This window comes from Apodemus sylvaticus, chromosome 8 (assembly GCF_947179515.1).
Source record: "Apodemus sylvaticus chromosome 8, mApoSyl1.1, whole genome shotgun sequence".
Taxonomy (NCBI): Eukaryota; Metazoa; Chordata; class Mammalia; order Rodentia; family Muridae; genus Apodemus; species Apodemus sylvaticus.
The window spans coordinates 80,477,558-80,498,300 of NC_067479.1; the positions used below are offsets into that span (position 1 = coordinate 80,477,558).

Sequence of the window (20,743 nt, forward strand, 5' to 3'; positions counted from 1 at the left end):
AAAATAATAAAAACTCCGTGTAATATTCTCTAGACCATGCTTTTAAAGGTCGCACATTATTTATAGATTCTGTATTTCAAACACATGTTGTAGGCAATGCCAAGGAAATGCAGATCAGCTTCTGAGGAGGGCCCACGAGAACCAAGAATATCCCAGTTTTTCACTGAAGGTAAATTCAAGGTGATTTTTCATATGAACAAAGTTCTGGAGAGACTCCTTCCAGATATCACAGAATGTTGGTCTTGAATATGAGCTTATAAAGAAACCTGGACCTCCTGCCACCCCTTCCTTCCTAAAGAGAAGCATGTCTGGGAATCACTGGGAATTACAAGGTCCAAAACCAGCAGCTGGCCATATAGTCTGACCAGCACATCAACTAGGGGGAAGAAGATGAAAGAAGAAGAAGGAAGGAGGAGGAGGAGAACTAAGGAGGAGGGAGAGAGAAGGGAGGAGGGAAAAGGAGGAGGAGGACCACGACCACCACCACCACTACCACCACCACCACCACCATCACCACCACCTGCCAAAGAGGATAGTGACAGAAGATTGGGAAGAAGAACAGAGACTCCGTTTGTATAAATGAAACCTAGCAACTAGATATTCTTATACATGGATCTTTATAACAACCACTGTAGTGATTTAAGGGACAGTGGTCCCCATAGACTCATATATTTGAATGCTTGTTTTCCTGGTTGGTAAAACTGTTTAGGAAGGTTTAGGAGGTGTGGCCTTGTTGGAGGAAGTGTGTCTATCACTGGAGATCTTTCTCTGCCTCTGTTCAGGTAAGGATGTGTGCTCTCAGCTACTGCTCCAGTGCATGCCTACCTGCCCGCCGCCCTGTTACCCACCATGATGGTCATGGATTCAGCCTCTGAGACTGTAAGCAAGCCCCCAGTTAAATGCCCTTTTGTATAAGTTGCCTTTGTCATGGTGTCTCCTCACACAACAGAACAGTAACTAAAACAACCACCAGTCCTCACAATGTTGAATGCCAACTTTCACCTGGGTCCACGTGGAACTCATATGTCCTGTGTCTAAAAGGACTTTCAAGCATCTATTCACTTTAGTTACAACAGTTACTGTCTCAAACCACAAATATCTTCTGAAAAATTAAAGCATGTGTGTGAAGCATAGGTATTTAGCTCAGTGGTAAAGTACATGCCAAATATGCAAGAACCTGGGTTCAAAAACTCAGCACAGAAACAAACAGCCAAACAAACAAACAAGAAAAAGGAGGCGGTAAAACATAGTCCTTTCTAGAGGAATCCAAGAGTTTAACTGACCCAGAAGCTTCCACCCTCATTCCTCCTCACCCCCTTTCATTTGTTTTGAGATGGTGTCAAGTTTGTTTTGAATCTGTAATGATTCTCCTGCCTCTGTCTCTCAAGTCCTGTTTCCACTTTAAATCATCACCTTGTTTCCCAGGGTATTTCCTCACTGGCCATGCATGTATCTGTCAGTAAAAACAAGGCAGCAGAATGTGGAGTAGTGGATTATGAAACGGTCTGCCTGCTCTGAAATAAAGGGCACTGACAGTCTTAGCAGGCCATTCCCATGATACCTAGGACCCAAACTCTCACAGGAGTAAGGCACAGTTAACTGCCTACCAGAGTGGCTGAGTAACGAGGTCACTAGAGCCAGCCACTGACGGATAACTGGAATTGCTAAAGAATCCCCAACAATGAAATATTAGTGTTCCACTTCTTCTGAAGAGCAAACAATGTGATCTGATATTGCTTCCTCTTCCCACACATTCATAAGCAAACAAGCAACCACAGGTCATTCAGTTTCAACCACTACTATAAACTTTAAGGAAATGAGAAAATTCCTCCCACAATAAGCAAAATCTTTTCCTGACTTGCAAACCAACTGGAGATTGGCCAGGCTTATTTCCAAATCCCTTTAATAGTTGAAGTCATTTACCTATTTTATCAAGAATTCTAAGCAGGCATGCGCACAGCAATTACAGCCAGAAATTTCTGGAAACTCAGATGCTGAAGAACACCAAGTTGTAAGGTAAACAGCAGGGAAGATCATCCCAAAGACACAGAATCAGGAAATCAAGGGCAGGAGCTGCTGCTTCAGGGTATTAAGCACTTGCCTGACAGCTGTGAAGACCAGATGCCCAAGCCTTCAATTAGGTAATGCCAGGCAGGCCTGGCCAGCCGCCTATAGTCTCAGCACTTGGGAGGCAGAGACATGCAGACTCCTGGGGCAAACTGGATGGCCAGGCTAGACATAATTGGTGAGCTCTAGGCTCAAAGAGAGGTCCTGCTTCAGTAACTAGAAAGTGATGAAAGATACCTCCATATGAACATACGCGTGTGCTCACATACAAGCACACCCACCCACCACACACCCACCCACCACACACCCAACAATTCAAACAAACAAGTAGCAGGAGCAGGCTAAAATAGAATGGCTGACATCTTCCTGAGACATTATCCAATTTCTCTCTCTTTTGTCACAGGTACATACTTATCTGCCCTTCTCCCTTCCCCCGCTCGGATACACTGAGTCCTCTGGGAACATCTGGACCGCAGAGGTGATGAGGTAATGCTGCAAAGCCAGCATGCTGAATGCTGAACAGCCTTAAAACTGGAAACGCAATCTCAAAACCAAGGTCTCTAACTTTCTCCCATCTGTCTGTCTCCCTCAGAGCAGAAGGGATGCTCTCTGGAGTTGCTGTCTAACTAAAGTTCTTCCATAAGGAATGGCAGTCCTAAGCTCTCCTCCCTATAACTTGTACAATAGGAAAGAGTGACTTCAGGAAAAGATGGCTGGGATAACACTATGTCCAGAGCCCAGATGGACTTTGCCCCAGACTGTTATTGTCTGTTCTTTGTGGCTATTTATCTTCCCTTAAACCATTTACTCAAAATACTCAAAACTGCTGTGTCCTCAGCCTCCAGCTTCCCTAGGAGGAGTATACAAAATTCACATGCCTTTTCTCTTGCTAATCTATTGTGGTCTATGTCACCAGAACTCAATTTTTGGAGCCTTCAGAGGGGAAAAGAGAAGTTCCTTTAACACCTACAAAGTGATCAGGTACACACAGACCCTCGCCCATGATGTACAGTACACTGGTAAACATCCAACATGTGGCAGAGGGGGTAAGGAGAGAGATGTGTATCTTTCCGTGTGTGCTGACTCAGCGGAGCAAACATCTTATTACAAACTGTTGCAAGCTACCAACTGATGTTATGTACTACTTAACCCAGAGCTAACAAATTCACAAACACATGCATTGCCAAAGGAAACCAGAAGATGAGAACAGATGCCCTGTGACTGGAGTTACAGACTGCTGTGAGTACTATGTGCGTGCTGGGAATTGAGCCTGGGACCTCAGGGACTCACAGACAGTGGGCAATACAGGTGTTTCTAGTTCTTGAGTCCTATCCGGCTATTAAACTAGAGATTGGTGTGACACCAGGCTCAGACAGAGTTTACCATGGAGGCCGTTGCAGCTTCTGCTTGACGCTTACACTGACCGTCCACAGCCAGCCCCACTTTCCCTTCCCGAAGGCCCAAGCCCCTAGCCTCTGTCTGCTGGGCTCACACAAGCTTCCACCTTCTTGCTTCACTTTGAGTCCCACACCAAAATATGTGAGGTTCCTCTACTTAGGTGTGTAATCAAGGTCTATGTACTTTGGGTTATCTACTAGTTGTCGGTATATTTGACGGACTAAAAAAATGTATCAAGTGTCTACAAAGTTTAACTTTCTCAAGCAGGGACTAGAAGAGTATGTCCTACTATAATCAAAGACTAAACTAGGCTGGGGACTGTGGTTGGGTGGGAAAGAGTCCACCTACCATGCAGAGTCTTGGGTTTGACGTCCATCGATGGGATGGTATCAAGAGCATGGAGGAGGACAGCTGGAGTCATGGAATCTAAACCAAGATAAAGAAGACAGAAGATCTAAACAAGAACTCCAGTACAAGCAGGCAGCACTATCTTAAGATGCTGGCGGCAGGATGGCAGGCATAACATTTCATCCAAACAAAAGCGAGCGTTCGGGAATACAGAGCATCCGCATACCTCAAGAGGATTATTCCTGAGGAGAAGCTGGAAACGCTGGGCTACAGCAGCAAAAATAGGAAATCAAATAAATATATAAATGCCAGAGAAAAAAAAAGAACACTTGTGTGACAGTGACACGAGCTTAGCTGAACTTCCGTCTTAATACATAAACACCTGCTCAAGGACAATTAGGCAGACACTAATTACCCACATTAGAAGGACAAAGAACAAAAACATTTCTGGGGATGAGGAAAAAAGTTAACTCCTCACAGCTAAGGCTGAAAACTCAACAGTTAGAGCATACGAGTGTTATTAATGGTCAAACATGGCGGAAAAAGCAGTTGGGAAGGAGGCTGACAAGAGGTCTGGAAAGGGTGTTGTGAGTAAGAGGTGAGAAGGCGCGGTGCTAATACCCGCATCTCGGGCACTTCGAGGCTGAGGAAGGGAAGACGGCCGTGAGCCTGGGTCAGGCTGAGCCACAGAGCAGGACCCTAAAAAACAACAGTTGGTAAAGAACGAAGATGAAACTGAACAAGCTGCCTCCAGGGAAAGCTGGCAATGAAAAGCACAATTGCTTGTGAAATGCAGCGCTTACAGAGCTATTAGAAGCTGCATGCATTTAATATTTAAATTAAAATACAAAACATGGCTAGAACAAGCATTTAACTAGTTAAGTCATAATTCCTATTGAAAGGGGTTTTACTTTAACTGTGTGCGTGGCTGATGAACCACGGTTCCATCCTCTGGGGAGGACAGTGTTCTTGTCCACTGCCACCTCCCTCACCCCACCCTCGGGACTCCTTTTTCACATTAATAATCAAAAAATTCCCCTAAAAGAACTTTTCTTTTCTTTATAATAGTCTAAGTTTCTACAACAAAAAATGTATTACTTGAATAAAACTATAGCTGTCTGATTCTGTGTGATATTCCAAATTATCTGTAACTCTAAGTTGTTTCTAATGGTTTTATTCCTATGTCACTTGGCACACCTAATTCACCTCAGGAACAGAAAAAGTTACCTCAATAGTTCATGCATTTGGCGACACTCTAGTTCCTTCAAGACAATAGTCAGAGCACACTATACAGGGCTATTTTTACTCAATATTGTATGAGAAGTTAAAATGATCAACTCAGTAAATTCTCAAATGTCCCTTAAGATGGCCACAACTTTGATCTTTTTTTCTTTCTTTCCTTTTCCCTTTCAAGACAGGGTTTCTCTGTGTAGACAGGGTTTCTCTGTGTAGCCCTGGCTGGCCTAGAACTTGCTCTCTAGACCAGGCTGCTCTCAAACTCAGATCTGCCAGCTTCTGCCTCCCGAGTGTTGGGATCAAAGGTGTACTACTGCCCAGCCGACTTTGATCTTTCATACTGTTATTTCCAACCCCGAAGGTAACATTTGTAGTATGTAAATATAACCTGAAATATGAAATACACTGTTTTAACTGAGACACCATTTGTTTCTATACCTTTACATAACTTGATTTCTGAGTGTATGTAGTAAGGCAAATGTGTGGACGTAGAGGACATCTTTTTGGGGTTAGTTCTCTCCTTCCACCATGGATTCTAGGGATAAAACTAAGGTCATCAGAGCTGTGCAGCAAGAGCTTTGATGGGCGGAGCCTTCCTCTTTATGCAGTAGCTTTAAAGTCGATTCCTACTTAGAAACATTACCATGACCTGAGGTTTCTAATCACAACTCAGACAGTAATGCTGTTCCCAGTCAGGATGACAGGGACCCCATGATGGCATCATCTTTACAGAGAAATTTGCTTACAGAATCAGCTGAGACAATATGTGAACTATAGTCCAACCAAGGCAGACACATGTGTGCATTTATTCCCTTTAGAGTGACTTGGTTTGTTTTAATCTGGATTTATAATTACCTCTGTATTTAAGGAAAACTGGTTCCACAGCTTGATATGCTAGTAGGTAGTAGTTTATGTTAATTTTAAAAACCTAACATTAAAAAATGCTTGTTCTTAGCATAGAAGTAAGCTAAACAAACAAAGGCAGCCAGCCTACCTTTCTCATCCTCTTTTGGCCTAATGATGCTAACCACTACCTTGTTGCATTACTATTAGTAACTCCTGGTGTTAAAGAGTATCATCTGTAAGTTCATCAACACTCCCTACTTGTACTCAACACAGGAAGAATAATCCCACAACATGAAATGCTACTTAAATTTTCTTTCAAAAGGCTGCTACCAGGGTCTGGAGAGATGGCTCAGTGGTTCCAGGAGCCTGCTGTTCTGCTAGAGGATGTGAGCTCAGGTGCTGGCACCCCTGTCAGGCGGCTCACACCAGGCTGGAACTCTATCTCCTGTATGTCAGATGTCTTCTTCTGGTTCTTGGATCCCTGTGCTCATGTGGATATACTCACACGGACCCCCTTACACATAAATAAGAACAGATCCTTTTGTTTTTTAAAACAAAGCTACTACAAGATTTTTTTTTGAAACAGGGTTTTTCTATGTAGCCCTAACTGTCCTGTCCAAGTTGGTTTGAACTCAGAGATCTGCCTGCCTCTATCTCAGTTGGAATTGAAGGCGTGTGCTACCACACCTGGCTTAAATGTTTTTTTTCTATTAGGTTTTCTAATTTCTACAAAGATCATAACCATAGCTTAGCAGCTGGTATCATTTTAACCTTACTCGAAGCTTCCTGTTAAGCCTGCAGTACCTTTTGGTAAGAAGCCCTGTCCTCTGTTTCCAGGAAGCCCACTATTTCCTGATAAGCGGTGGGTGCCACTCCCATCAGATTCCATCTCACCAGCCTGGGGAAAAAAGCACACGTTTTTTGTTCTGTTTGGAAACAGTTTGCTTTTTTCCATTCTGAGTTTTCCCAAACTATTTCAGGGCTCTGACAATCCCACCCAAGACTAAGTTCCCTCCTGGGAACAGCAGCCTCATTATCACTATTACAAACAGTCACTCCTAATACCTGCCTGATAAGGATCTGGAAACTCAAATCCCACCCTAGGCAGTCTAAAGATAAACTTGTTCTGTTTGGAAAAACGGTTCAAGGCCCACAGCTCTAGCAGTATCTGTGTTCCAGTCAAACTTCTTCAGTTTTCCATATATTCTTACTAATATTAAGATTTCATTGCTATTTCCTTCCTTTAAAACCAGTTAATCAGGAATACTGCTACTCCCTGGTCCCTCTCTCATTCAGGAACAAGTGCCCTGTACTTTACTTTTAGGGTAAAGCAACTGACCTCCTGTTTCAGAAATACTTTGTACAGTACATGTGTTATGTGGTAACTTTTGTTCTTGGCAAGCTAGTCCTCCAGTCTGGAAAAGCAACAGGAGATAACCTTAAGAATCCTTTTCCTACACCCCATCAAAATGGACAACTACTTCCAAACTTATTTCTTCCAGAAAATGTATCCAAAATAGGTATAAATAAAATCAATGACAAGAAACAGAAAAGTAGATAATCACATGCACACATTTATCTTCACTTTGCCTTATAGAAAAACAGTATTAGAGAAATGTGACATAAGCATAGATTATCATTTTGGAATCCCTAAATTCATTCTGCTAGAGGGGACTCCATAATCCAGTCTCAGAACACTACCCCTAAACCACAACTCACCGGAGCCAGCTAATCCCTAAACTTTAAATCCAGAGGAGTACAATAAATTCCTCTGGCAGAGCCTTTAGCTCCTCTCAGCATATTTTAAAATGAAGTGTATGTGGATATATTCACAAAAGAAAATCAATTCTGGTATTCAGTGGAGGAACTCAGCAGGCCAGCAAGCACTCTAATACTGAATCACAAGGCCAGCCCAGTTTCCTACCCCAAGACAGGGTCCACTGAATAATTCTGACTGGCCTGGAACTCACGAGCTCCTCCTGTCTCTGCTTCTGCTTTTTCCTTTTTAACAAATTAACTAACAGGCTAATAAGTTTATTTACTACTTTAATTTCTAATTTATGACCAGCACACAGAGAAACCCTGTCTCGAAAAACCAAAAACAAAATAAAAAAATTTAAAAAAGCCCAAAACTAAAACAAACAAAACAATAACCCCATAGTCTTAGCTTGTACCTTAACACCATACATATATAAAATGAAGATAATTACCAGATTGTAAAATAATTGTAATTTGAAATGTAAACTGTAAAATCAGATTACTACCATGGTGATGCTCTCCCTCTCCTCCCTCCCCCTCTCTCTTTTCTCTCTCTCCTCTCCCCTCCCCTCCCCTCCCCTCCCCTCCCCTCTCCTCTCCTCTCTTCTTTCAGTTTCTCTGTACAGCCCTGTCTGTAGGAACTGTAGACCAGTGTCTTAGGGTTTACTGCTGTGAACAGACACTATGATCAAGGTAACTCTTACAAAGCACATTTAATTGGGGCTGTTACAGGTTCAGAGGTTCAGTCCATTATCATCAAGGCAGGAACATGATAGCATCCAGGCAGCCATGGTGCAGGCAGAGTAGAGTTCAACATCTTCATCTGAAGGCTGGTAGTAGAAGACTACCCTACCAGTGGAGCTAGGACTAGAGTATCAAGTGACACACCTACTCCAACAAGGCCACATCTCCTAATAGTGCCACTCCCTGGCCCAAGCATATACAAACCATTACATTCCACTCCCTGGCCCCCCATAGGCTTGTTCAAACCTAAGAGTCTATGGGGACCATACCTAAACATATCATAAAGCAAAAATACATTTAGTTCAACTTCAAAAGTCCCTACAGTCTAAAGCAGGCTCAACATTGTTAAAAGTTCAAAATTCAAGGTCTCTTCTGAGATTCATCCAATCAATGAACTGTAATCCCCAAAGCAAGACAGGAAACCAGCTGGGCAAACTCCCAACTCTGCAACTCCAAGTCTGATGTCAAAGTGGTCTTCAGATCTCTAACACCCTTTTCTCTGTTAGCAGCTTTCCTCAGTAGATAGCCCATGGCTCTGACATCTTTACCATCTTGGGGTGTCCAAGTCAACTTCAGCTTCACAGCTTGTTTTACTGTCTGGGATCCACACATGATGATCTGGGCTCCTCCAAAAGGCTGGTGTCACTTCTCCAGCTGTGTCCTCTGTAGCACTCTAAACTCAGGTTGATCCACTCCACTGCTGCTGCTGTTCTTGGTGATCATCCCATGCTACTAGCATTTCCAATACACTAGAGTCTTCGGCAACTAGGTTTCACCAACAGCTTCTCATAGGCTCTCTTCATGGTGCCAAGCCTCAAATCCTTTGTATGACCCCTTCAGTCCTGGGCCATCAAGTACAAGTGAGGCTGTACCTTTCCAGTGGCCTTCCTTGGCCTCTCACAGTGCCGAGCCTCAGCTGCTTTTCACACTTCATCTGAGTGACTCTTACACATTACCAAGTACAGCCACAGCATGAGGTGCAACCTTGGCTATCTCTGGAACACAGACAGCTTCTTTGTGCTCTCAGAAAACACTTTCCAGAAGATTTCACATCAGTGATGCTGGTCTCTTCTTAATCACCACTACTTTCCTAGCTCCAGCTAACCAGCATCAATTGTCCCAGTAGTCCCTTGTATTTTTCGCTCTAAAGCCAGAGCCACATGACCTGTCATGTTCTGCTGCTTTTTTGGAACATGCCCCTCCCCCCTTATTCTATTACCAGCTTTCTGTTTTCTGACTCCCTCTCTGCCTAAGCTTGGCTCTTCTGTAACTTGCTCTGTAGATTGACCTGAACTCAGAGACCTGCATGGCTCTATCTCCTGAATGCTGGATTAAAGGTATGTACCACCATGCCTGGATCTAAATTTAGCTGGATAGGATCTTGCCACAAAGTCCCACTCCCTTAATCTGCTATGTCCTAGAACACAGGACTTGGCTCTACTTCACTTCCTGGTGTCCCTTTAATACTCAAACCATATATTTTATATTTTTCCTTTCTTCTTCTTCTTCTTCTTCTTCTTCTTCTTCTTCTTCTTCTTCTTCTTCTTCTTCTTCTTCTTGTAGTATTTATTTATTTATTTTTGGTATTTTTTGGGTGGTTTTTTTTTGTTGTTGCTTTATTTTGTTTTGTTTTGTTTGTTTTGTTTTTTTGAGACAGGGTTTCTCTGTGTAGCCCTGGCTGTCCTGGAACTCACTCTGTAGACCAGGCTAGCCTAGAACTCAGAAATCCACCTGCCTCTGCCTCCCAGAGTGCTGGGATTACAGGCGTGTGCCACCATCACCCAGCTATCTTTTTCCTTTCTAAGCTTGCTATGTTTGTTCAAAATGTTCTTCAGGAGAAACTTAACCAGAGAACAAAAGTCTCTGCTGGGCTTTTTTTTTTTGAAACTTCCTTTGTCAATGCAATTAATATAAATCTCTTCACCTTAGCCTCAGGTGAAGCCTCTTCAGACAAGGGCAAAAAGCAGCCATATTCTTCATCAAAAATTCTACAAAAACAGTCTCTAGGCCACATACTGAAAATTTTCACTGAAACCTTTTGGGCCAGGTCTGCCCAGTTCAAATCATTCTCAGCAACAACATCTTCCATCTTCCTACTAGGATGGCCCACTGAGCCCCACTTAAAGCGTTCCACTGCTTTCCAAATCCAAAGTCCTCAAATCCACATTCTTCCAGACAAAAGCATGGTCAGGCCTATCACAGAAATACCCCAGACCCTGGTATCAACTTCTGTCTTAGTGTTTTACTGCTGTGAACAGACAACATGACCAAGGCAAGTCTTATAAATGACAACATTTAATTGGGACTGGCTTACAGGTTCAAGAGGTTCCATCCATTATCCTCAAGACAGGAACATGACAGCATCCAGACAGGCACGGTGTAGGAGGAGCTGAGACTTTTACATCTTCATCTGCAGGATGGTAGTGGAAGACTGGCTTCCAGGCAGCTAGGGACTGGGGTATTAGGTTACACACCTACTCCAACAAGGCCACTCCTAATAGTGCCACTCACTGGCCCAAGTACATACAAACCATGACAACCAGGCTGGTCTTGAACTCATAGAGAACTGCCTGCCTCTGCCTTCAGAGTGCTGGGTAGCAAGTGCAGCCACACCCCTATGCTACATTCTCAAACCAGGGTTATTACAGTGTGTTCCCTGAGAAACCAAAGGTGTTACTTTCTATGTGTACCAAGTCATCAAATTCTGATTTACTTCATATATTCGGTATTTTGTCATCCACTGGATTTTCCAAAGGACAACTGACCCTAGAAATCAATCCCTTAAAATAAAGGTTTAGTGAGGAGAGGGGCTGGGACTTAGCATCTCAGCAGCAAAGCACTGGCCTAGCAAGTGCCAAGCCCTGGCTCTCCCCCTCAGACAACAAAAACCTATGAACAGAGCACATAAAGGTAATTTGATGAAATAAGTGAATATATGAATGAACTGGCTTTATGCGCCTGCAACTCTAAGCAAAATACTTGTTTTCTCTGGTTCTCCATCTGTCAGTCAGTACCATGGGAATAAATGCTAACAGGCAGCCACACAAGGGTACCAGGACGGACTCTCTCCTAAATGGGCCAGGAAGCATGTATTACGGAGGTAACCTGAAGCACTAAGGAAGCTTTCCCGAGTTCAACATTACACATGTTTACATTGTTTTTCTACATCATTTATAAGATATAATAAGAGTTAGGTGCCGAGTCACATGCCAGTAATCCTAGCTTAGCAAAGACAAGAATATCACCACAGGCTTAAGGCCAGCCTGGTCTACAAAGTCTGTCTCTTAACAGAAGTTAAAGAGAAAATAGAACTATAATAAAATATGATATAATTGTCTAATGTCACCAAAGAATTTCTCCATAACTTAAATTCAGCAAACAGCAATTTTTCCATAGAGCCTGATGTTTTTTTTAATTTTTATGTGTATGGGTGTTTTGTCTTCATGCATGTCTGCTCCACATGCATACCTTGAGCATGTAGAGGCCAGAAGAAGGGGTTAAAGCGTCCTGGAGTTACAGGGAAGTGGGCTGAGTTGCCAACTGAGTGCTGGGAACTGAATCCCAGGCCCTTGGGTGAGCAGCTGGAACTCTTACCTGCTAAGCCAACTCTCCAGCCCCAGAACCTCCTTGTTTTAAAGGAAAAGAACATCTGGGCCTGGTGGCACATACCTATCAGCCTGCTTGGGAGGCCAAGATAGATCCTGATTCAAGGCCTGCCTAGGTAATATAACAAGCCAGCCTCATACAAACAGGACTAAATGCAATCAATCAATCAATCAATCAATCAATCAACATCTCTCTCTCTCTCTCTCTCTCTCTCTCTCTGACTGATTATACAGTAGTGATGTACATTAACAAGAGAAATTACTAATCTAATACGTTGGCACGTGTCTAACCCTAGCACTCAAGGCTGAAGCAGGATTACTATATGAGTCTAAGGCCATGTATGATCTACACAGCCAGTTCCAGGATATAGGTTTGAATGAGAACGGCCCCTATAGGCTCATAAATTTGAATTCTTAGTTCTTAGTTGGTAGAACTCTTGTGAGAAGGACTAGAGCAGTGGTTCTCAGCCTGTGGGTCGTGACTTCTATGGCAAAGCTCCATCTCCAAAAGAGTTACATGATGATTCATAATAGAAGCTCAATTACAGTGATGAAGTAGCAACACAAATAATTTTATAGTTGGGATCATCACAACATGAGGAACTGTATTGAAAAGCTGCAGCATTAGGAAGATTGTGAACCATTGGATTAGGAAATGTGGCCATGTTGGAGGAATAGTATCACAGGGGTGGGCATTGAGGTTTCAAAAGCCCAGAACTAGTCCAGTCTCTCTCTGACTACTACCATGACCTTCCTGCCTGCTACCGTGCTCCCGGGTCACAAGGTCATGGACTCACCTCACCCTCTGAAACTGTAAGGCTTCCAATTAAATGTTTTTATAAGCCGGACAGTTGTGGCACATGCCTTTAATCCCAGCACTTGTGAGGCAAGGGCAGGCAGATTTCTGAGTTCGAGGCTAGCCTGATCTACACAGTGAATTCCAGGACAGCCAGGGCTACACAGAGAAACCCTGTCTTGAAAATTTTAAAAAATAAATAAATAAATAAAAAGTTTGTATTAGTTGCCTTGGTCTTCATGTCTCTCTTCACAGCAATAGAAAAGTAACTAAGAGCTACACAGAAAAACTGTCTCAAACCAAACAACAACAATAAAATAAAAAAAATAAGCACCAAAGGGATAGAATTCTAAACCAGAAAAAAATAAACATTTGAAGGACACTAGTCACAAACAATTATTCAGCGCTTAAGTATTTAAACACCCAATTAAACTCACACAAGTACGGCAGCCATTTCACTTCCCACACATTCGCTTTGCTTAACACTGTGAAAAGAATTCAAAGACACTGAAACCAGCCAGGGCAACACAGTAAGACATCATCTTAAAAAAAAAAAAAAAAGCCAGTGTGGTTAGAAGTCCTGTACATGTGAAGTCTGAGTCACACACACACACACACACACACACATACACACACACTGTAGTTGACAGCAGGCCAGTCGTTCAGGAGCACAGCAGCAGCAGCGGGCAGATTGTGTTAAAACCCAGGAGGGGAGGGAACAGAGCTTGGGAGCTCAACCACCCGCCATGCTCTCCCGGTTATCTGTGGTAGTAACTACAAGCTGCTCAAAGACAAAGGCAGCGGCTATTTGGGGCACCTTCCTTGTGGGGCAAAGAACAAACACCACGTGCAATTCTCAATACACAGTCTTCCTTTTATGAGAGCCAAGGCTGTAGCCAAATGAAATGGGTGATCACACCTAAAGGTCTTGGAATTAGTGAATGCTAGAAGAAAAAGTGACCCTTCTGCACACAAAGTGCCCTTCTCCTTACACAGTGGACACTGACTACTTGGAAAGCAGTGCCAGACAAAGGCTCTCTTTTTCAAAGCCAGAAGTCCTGTTTCTAAACACAGAGAGTTGAAATATCATCTATTGCCGTGCGGTGGTGGCATGCACCTGTAATCCCAGCACTCTGGGAGGCAGAGGCAGGCGGATTTCTGAGTTCGAGGCCAGCCTGGTCTACAGAGTAAGTTCCAGGACAGCCAGGGCTACACAGAGAAACCCTATCTCGGAAAAAACCAAATCCAGGAAAAAAAAAATCATCTATTACTTCCTTCTATAATTTGTAAACTTAAATTACGTGCACTGGATGCTACTTGTTTTTGTAATTATGAAAAGATAAACCGGTATAAGATATGTTCTAAGGGGATGTGGTGAGGTGTGGGGGAAGGGGGGGCCTCAGTGGGCCCAGCCACACAACAGTATAGAATAGAGTTTATTCAGGGAAGGGGAGTTAAGAGCGCGCGCGAGTGTGTGTGAGGGGCCAAGAGCCTCTTTTATAGTGGGCCAGGCCTACCCAGCTATGCTAGGTAACTGTGGGGCGGAGCTTAGACAGACTCCTAACAGTGTGAGATACACTGTTCCAAAGGATGCTTGCAGAGCAGCTCTAGCAACTGCCTTTCAAGTCCTTAGGTGCTGCCGTTCTAACTTCTCTAATGCAGTTACACGACCTGCATTAAGCAGCCTTTGCTCTTATGAAGACAACTGTTGCCCTAGCTGGTTGCAGTCTCTCTGAATTCTTTTCTCAGTGATAAGCAAAGCAGCATTAAGCAGCTGTGTGTTTTATGCTGTTCACATAACTCAACTTTATGGGCTAGAGAGATGACCCTGGGAAAAAAAGCACTGGCTGCTCTTCCAGTTTCAATTCCCAGCACTCACAAGCAGCTCACACACTGTAACTTTGGTTCCAGGGGATCTGATGCCCTCTTTTGTCCTGCATAGGCACCAGTCACTCAAGTGATGCAGACATAATATGCAGGCAAAACAATCATGTTGGGAGTTGGTCTGTTGCTATGTATACAAATGCTAAATCCTGAACCCCAAGATCAGGCTGCCCTCCAGATGAGTGCATCTTCACATGTACTGGCCTTTGTTGTATAAATCTTGTTTCTCATTTAAAGCTACTGCTTAGTAAAAGGCCTGTGATTGAGAGGTAGAGAAAGGCAGGACCTGAGAATTGAGTGAGTGGTCTCAAGACTGACCATGGGAAAGAAGAAAGAAGGTGGGGGTGGGGTGGGGGTGGGGAGCAGGAGGTTTCCCTTAGACGGAAAGGACCAGAAAGAGCCCAGGTGAGACTCAACCAGCAAGCAACGTGGAGAGTGCAGCTGGAAAACAGCCAGTCTAGTGCAGAGGAATAGCATCGGGCAGTTCTCCAGTAACTGCTAGAGCTGATTCAATTCGTTGGTAAGACTCTGCCTCAATTATTGGGGGCTGGCCGGGTCACAAAAGAGTTAGTAAACAACTTACAACAGCACAGCCAAACACATAAAATTCTAAAGATTTTAAAAGGAAGGGCCCTTTTACATGCTGACCTACAGGCCAAACTGAGGCTCACTCTTCCCAGATGACTCTAGCTTGTGTCAAGCGGACAGAAAACTAACCACAGCAGCACTGCCATTTCTAAGTTCTCATCAAAGGCAACAGCAACCACAGCCTTACCCTCTGCCACCTCTACAGAAGCCCTACGAATTACTATCAGAGAGTCAGTGTGCATGTGTGCACACCTTCATTCCAAAGTCCGGAGTCAGTTCTTTCCTCTCACTGTGCACTTGGACCCTGGGATGACCTTAGGTTACTCTCCACTCACTGAGCCCTAAATAATGACTTCTTTGTTGATCCATTCAACTGTCCTTATGACAGCAGCAATGGATGCTCTAAACATCTCACAGCCATTCGGCAAGACTCTCAGACCCTGTCAACAGCTACTATATATATAAACCACAGATTCAGACCGCTTCAGCCAGTCATTCCACATGTGCTGCCAGACCTAGGAAACTCTGCCCCCCCCCCCCATCAGCCCCTATAAAAGCCTTTACTTCTTCCTGACTCAGTGGATAGGATAGGCAAGCCAAGTACTCCTGTGCAGCCTATGCATTCTTTTTTTTTTTTTTTTGGTTTTTCGAGACAGGAAAAATATGCATTCTACATAGTATGACTCTGCAAAAAGTTTGTGGTTAGCAGACCTAAGACTACCTGCATGGCTGCTATATAGTCAGCCTTTCCTCAAATGGTTCCGTCCAGGAGACATATTCCTTGTGTGCTGTAAAACAGGTCCCCAGCTGGGCGGTGGTGGCGCATGCCTGTAATCCCAGCACTCGGGAGACAGAGGCAGGTGGATTTCTGAATTCGAGGCCAGCCTGGTCTACAGAGTGTGTTCCAGGACAGCCAGGGCTACACAGAGAAACCCTGTCTCGAAAAACCAAATCCAAAACAAAACAAAACAGGTCCCAAAAGACTTAGCTCAGCGGTCTGACTGGTTCCATTGGCTGCTTCATGACCTTTCACTGCAGTTAGAGCAAGCTGAGCGGGCTGCATGGAGAGCAGATGGCAGCAGGGCTGTTGGCTCTAAGCACAGCACCAGCTAGAGTAGTGCTGAGTGCAGCCAGGAGACCACACTAAGTGAAGCACCAGGAGCTGAGACTGTGGAAGGTGAAGAAGCAGAAGGAACTGGAAACTGCGAGGAGAAAGCCTGCAGACTATCGAAGGAGCGTGACAACACTACAGGGTTTCCCTGCTAAGGGCACCACTGTGGCAGGGAGCTGAGCAGCCAGCAGCCAGGGGATCTGGTAACACCTAAAGTTGTAACACTAAGAGCCAGTTACCCAGGGCTGGAGAGAAGGCTCAGTGGTTAAGAGCACTGACTGCTCTTCCAAATCTTCCAAAGGTCCTGAGTTCAAACCCCAGCAACCACATGGTGGCTCACAACCATCTCATAATGAGATCTGATGCTCTCTTCTGGTGTCTGAAGACAGCTACAGTGTACTCACATATAATAAATAGTGTACTCACATATAATAAATAAGTCTTTAAAAAAAAAAAAAGAAGAACCAGTACCCAGCATTCAGAGCTTCCAACACTAAACAAACTTCACTTGCCTACTGGAGATTTCCCCTAAACTGGTGGGCAACCCCTTCCTCTGGTGACTGCCACTGGGGTCCTCCAGCCCCAAGTTTCTAATCTCTCTCAGAAGCCTTAGCCTTTGTGTGTGTGCACATGTGAAGACCAGTGAGCAACTTTGGGGAGAGTCACCAGCTGTCTTTTTCCCCAGATAAGGCCTCTCACTGCCTGAAACTCATCAAAGCTTGGGGGATGCTCAAAAGATCTCCCCCTCCCCCGCCTCTGCCTCCCCAGCACTGGGATCCCAAGCACCAGACTGAGCAGCCTTAAAGCAAACAAAACCTAGGTCCTAGGATCAGATGCAGGACCTCAGGACCTTGCAAAACAAACATTTTACCTCATGAGCCATCTTCCCAGCATCTTCAAAAACATTTTTTTTTTAAATCACTTTGCACACTCAGCCAGGAAAGATGATTACAACACAAACAGGCAGGCACCCAAATTATTTGGTATTTACAATGACTTAATGGAGAAAACCCAACACTAATGGTGAAGTTGCTGGCAATCCTGACTAAGTAAACAAGGGAAAACAAATCGAGTTTCATCATTTGTCAAAAATACATATTAAAAAACTTTTCTAAATTATACATCAGAACTGTGTGGGCTTTGTTTTTTAGGGTTTTCAGTCAGGGTCTCACTGTGCCCCAAGTTAGCCTCCATACAGCAGGCTGGCCTGAAACTCACAGGTTCTGGGAGTACAGGTGTGAGTCATCACGCCATGCTTGCAAGTAATTCAGCTTACAATAACAAAATAAGTAACTTAAAAAAAAAATCAGTATTCTATACATTTAAGACCAATGTAATGGTCTAAAAGATTGCTTAACTGACAGAACACAGCACACGAAAGACTAACCATTTCAACCAATGCCCACTACACACACACTGAAGTACAGAAACTGCTATTCTCTGGACACTGTGGAAGCTGTGGCTTGTGCATTTTGTGGGAGTTTTGTGGCTGTTTTGCAGTTGACTTCTATGAATCAAACAACATTTATAATGTCTAATTAGACCTCCAAATAGTCTTAGAAGTATTTTCACAGATTACAGTGATGATAATTGTGCCAGTGCCCTGGAGGATCCGTGCTCCCACTACTGACAGCATGAAAGTACAACACTCAAATGCACAGCGGCTTCTTAGTTTTTACTGATAGAATGAAACTCATAGCAAACGCTACAATTATAAGCATAATCCTACACCTAGAACCAGGTCCATTAGAATTGAGGCATTTACTAACAACTTGAGCAGTGTATCACAATAACTAAGCAATAAATCTAAACATTCTTTCAGCAGAAAAATCACTTGTACAATTTTCTTATACGAAATCCTAAGTTTAATACCTATATTGTTTTTAAAAGATGTTTCAAGGCCTTTAAATTTTGCATTTTGAAATATACATGTGTGTATGTTAAATGAGGGCATCTATTTCTCTATGACTTAGCCTAATCCTAGAATCTTCAATTCCTCTAATGATTCCATGTTTAAAGCCCAGCAGTGTACCAGTATTAGCTTGGCTAACACACTCATTCGATTGCTTTACAATACCAGTCTACTGACCACCACCATCACAGCAATACCCCCACCTCTCTACTTGAGTCCCAAGCAGGTATCAGACCTATGAGATTTATCATGAGAATTCTCTTCCAAAGTTTAAGGATGCAGATTTGTGCGCAAACCTTCCATCACTGTGGGGTGATGCTGATGCCAAGGTCCTGTGTCCGTCAGGGTTCTCTAGCCACAGAACGGATGGGTAGTCTCTGCAAAGTAGGGAATTTGTTGATGACTTACAGTCTGTAGTCCAACTCCCCAACAATGGTCAGCAGCAACTCTAGATGGAAGTCCAAGGATCTAGCAGTTGCTCAGTCCCACAAGGCAAGCAGGTGAGGAAGAGAGTGAGTAAATCTTTCTTCTTCCAATGTCCTTATGTAGGTCTCCAGCGTGTGGCGCAGATTAAAGTCATGTGCCACCGCACCTTTAATCGCAGATGACCTTGAACTCAGAGATCTCCCGGTCTTAATCTGGAATTCATGGCCACTATGCCTCAAATCTCCATGCCAAGATCAGAAACTTGTATCTCTCAGCCTCCATATTAGGATCACAGGTGAGCCTTCCAATTCTGGATTGTAATTCATTCCAGATATAGTCAGGTTGACAACCAGGAATAGCCACTACAGGTTCTATTCCCCAATTGGTTGCCTATTCCCCAATTGGTTCTTTTTGTTTTGTTTTTTGTTTTTGTTTTTCCAAAACAGGGTTTCTCTGTGTAGCCCTGGCTGTCCTGGAACTCACTCTGTAAACCAGGCTGGCCTCAAACTCAGAAGTCCACCTGCCTCTGCCTACCAACAACTGGGATTAAAGGCATGCACCACCACTGCCTGGCCCCCCGATCAGTTCTTAATCTATCAGTAAAGATGCCACTGGGAAATTGCTGGGCGGAAGGAATAGGCAGAGATTCCAGGTCTTGGCAGGCAAGGTGGCAGATGCAGGAGAAAGGAAAGGGGAGTTCTCCGTACTCCGGAGGGAGAAAAGCCAAGCAGCCATGTGAGATCTCAGATGGAGTGGCCCCAGACTGCTTCTACAGGGAGTAGGCCGGGGTGCTGAGCTGGGAGTACTGGGAAAGGCACGCTAGCCGAGGCCGACTGGAGGCGCCCAGGAGTTGAGCCAATAAGCCAAGCTGAAAGTGATCAAGTGCGTGTGTCTGTGGTTTTCACCCAATATTCATTCAATATCCTCTGGGAAGGGGCTGGTAGCGCAGCCCGTTCCTGGAGCATAGGTAGGGTGGCAAAAGCTACACACTACACATCATTTTTGAAAGTTATAGTAGTCAAAGGCAAAAGGCAAAACTTTTTAAATTCTACTCTGACTCCAACAGTCCAGTCCACTAAGGAGCTTTAGTGAAATGTACTTCATGATCACTGACCCATCTGAACTGGAGAGTAAAAGGAACATCTAGAGAATCACAACAAATATAATTATATAAAATATGCCTATTTCTGTAAAAGAAAACCAAACAAAACGTGTTTGTGACTTTGATTTTTCCTCTTTAGGTCAAGAGAACAATGAGAAATCACAACTCCAGGGATGCCAGAGCAGGCGGACAGTGAATACATGCTTCTACAGGGGCAGAATGTACATGGGGGAAATAGACAAAAAAAATTAAAGCTCAGTGAACCTGAGGCCCTGACCCAGTTTTTATTTCCTCTGACACAGGGTCTCAAGCTCCTGGAGTCTGGTGCCCCCTTCCTCTCACCCTCCCCTGTAGCTGGACTAAAGGCTACTGATACACTAAGCTTATTTGACTTTACAATTAAGGTAATGATTCTTGGAAACTATTACTTTCTATCTTTCTATCAGCTCACTGTGAGGAATTTAAGTACAATGTAAATGTGCTTTACGTATCATTCCACGTAGCATGACATTAACTTGATGTATGGTCTGCATTTTCAAGACATTGTCAATACACTGGAGCATTAGGATGGAATTACTTGTCTACCTATCACATTGGGCAAATTAGAGCTGGCCATGGCCATAATTCTTTTGTACTTATGGGAATGGCAAATATAAAAACTGTGACGGCAAGAAAATCAGGCGTGCTCTCCAGTAGCCGCTCCTCTGGGTAGCTCGATGTCTAGGGATTCATCCACAAAACAGCACACAAGAAAGGGCACTCACTGTGGCACTGTCTGCAACAGAGAAGGATGGCAATGCCTACAGTTCCCAGTCTCCCTTTCTTCTGACGTGGCTATAACAAGACCTCCGTGGACAGGAACTTCTAGAAACCTCCCTGTTAAAAAAGGTTAGCCTTTGCTCTTTGACCTACACTGCCTGGA

The 20,743-nt window shown here is 43.8% G+C and overlaps 1 protein-coding gene across 7 annotated transcripts in view; it reads right to left on the bottom strand.

Moving 5' to 3' along the window:
- Positions 1 to 20,743, bottom strand: part of Fbxo34 (F-box protein 34) — a 64,694-nt gene that overhangs the window by 29,479 nt on the left and 14,472 nt on the right. For 4 of the 7 annotated variants that reach the window (XM_052191680.1, XM_052191678.1, XM_052191674.1 and 1 more), the window contains exon 2: positions 3,814 to 3,891. The exons of 2 other annotated variants lie outside the window; for them this stretch is intronic. The gene's annotated coding sequence lies outside the window, so the exon portion shown is untranslated. Of the gene's footprint in view, positions 1 to 3,813; positions 3,892 to 6,699; positions 6,794 to 20,743 lie in introns of all 7 variants that reach the window. One more of the 7 variants, XM_052191676.1, reaches the window with a different exon arrangement.